The sequence below is a fragment of the Neophocaena asiaeorientalis genome, unplaced genomic scaffold, assembly GCF_003031525.2.
Source record: "Neophocaena asiaeorientalis asiaeorientalis breed wild unplaced genomic scaffold, Neophocaena_asiaeorientalis_V1.1 scaffold223, whole genome shotgun sequence".
Taxonomy (NCBI): domain Eukaryota; kingdom Metazoa; phylum Chordata; class Mammalia; order Artiodactyla; family Phocoenidae; genus Neophocaena; species Neophocaena asiaeorientalis.
Window position 1 is genome coordinate 869,495 of NW_020175045.1, and position 1,933 is coordinate 871,427.

Sequence of the window (1,933 nt, forward strand, 5' to 3'; positions counted from 1 at the left end):
TGGCTGCATTGGGTCTTTGTTGCTGCATGCAGGCTTTCTCTACTTGTGGCGAGCGGGGGCTACTCTTCATTGTGGTGTGCGGGCTTCTCACTGTGGTGGCTTCTCTTGTTGTGGAGCATGGGCTCTAGGGGCACAGGCAGATCACTTGCTAGAACTCCCGCATTGTGAGGTGAGGAGGCCCAGAGACATTAAAAACAAGGATGTCGTTTTGTTATTGACATCTCGTTATTGACAAGGATCTCGTTTTTGACATCTGGTTATTGACAAGGATCTCTTATTGACATCTCTGCCACGCTACCTTCAAACCCAAGGGAACAACCCTCAAAGCAGAAGAGTGTTCTGGGTGAGGGGTCTGACTCACAAGCAACAGAGACAGAATCTGGTTCACGCCCCGGAGGCTGCTTTGCCGATAACAACACCCCAAACTCCAAACAGCAAGGACCTCCTGACAGCACAGGGAACTATATTCAATATCTTGTAAGAACCTATAATGGAAAAGACTCTGAAAAAGAATATACGTATATATAACTGAATCACTTTGCTGTACACTTGAAACTAACACAACACTGTAAATCAACTCTACTTCAATTAAAAAACAAAAACAGGGCTTCCGTGGTGGTGCAGTGGTTAAGAATCTGCCTGCCGATGCAGGGGACACGGGTTCCAGCCCTGGTCCGGGAAGATCCCACGTGCCGCGGAGCAAGTAAGCCCGTGCACCACAACTACCGAGCCCGCGCTCTAGAGCGCGCGAGCCACAACTACTGAGCCCACGTGCCACAACTACTGAAGCCCGTGCTCCTAGAGCCCGTGCTCTGCAACAAGAGAAGCCCGCGCACCGCAACGAACAGTAGCCCCCGCTCGCCGCAACTAGAGAAAGCCCGCGCAGCAACGAGGACCCAACGCAGCCAAAAATAAAAACGAAAATAAATAAATTTAAAACAAAAAAAAAACAATGCCCCCAACTCGCACCGGAAGACGCCAAAGTCCCCACGCTGGGGCACTGCTTGGATCCCACACGTCGGGGTTGCCTCTGTGGTTGGCTCTGGACACTGGACAAAGCTGCTCTACCGTGGCCACTCTTGGCAGGAGGGACCCAGGACGTCCCTTTTCCTTGGCCTCCTGGCATCGACTCCAAGACTAGAGAAACTGCAGCCCAGGCCACAAGCCCTCGCCCACTTTCCAGTCTGTCTGCGGGAGGTCGAGGCCCTGTGCCCAGTTCCCCAGACACACAGGAGAGGCGCAGGTGGGGCGACCAGAGTTCACGGCCATGTTCACCGCGAGAAGCGGGATGCGCCCATGTGACACAGTGACAAACACAACTGTCTTCCTCAACTCCAGGCAGACCCTGGAGCGACCGCGGTCCGCTCCCGACCACTGCAGTGACGCCTGTCACATGGACTCCGCGGTTTCCCAGGGCACAGAAAAGTGATGTTTACACCACACTGATGTCTGTTAAGTGCAAGAGCATTACGTCTAGAAAAACAATAGGCATACCTTAATTTAAAAAAATACTGCTAAAAAATGCCAGCCATCATCTGAGCTCTCAGCGAGTCCTGAAGTTTTTGCTGGTGGGGGGGTCTTGCCTCTGCGTTGGTGGCTGCTGACTGATCGGGGTCGGGGGGCTGCTGACGGCTGGGGTGGCTGCCGAAATTTCTTAAAATAGGACAACAGTGAAGTTCGCCGCATAGACTGACTCTTCCGTTTACGAACCATTTCTCTGTAGCCTGCAGTGCCGATTGAGAGCATTTTACCCACAGCAGAACTACTTTCAAAATTCAATCCTCTCAAACCCTGCTGCCGCCTGATCGACCGAGTTTATGTAATATTCTAAATCCTTAGCTGTCATCTCAACAACGGATTAAGTTCAGCATCTTACACGGGCACGGTTCCTGGCGCCCCACAACTATGACAATAGTAACATCGACGACTGACC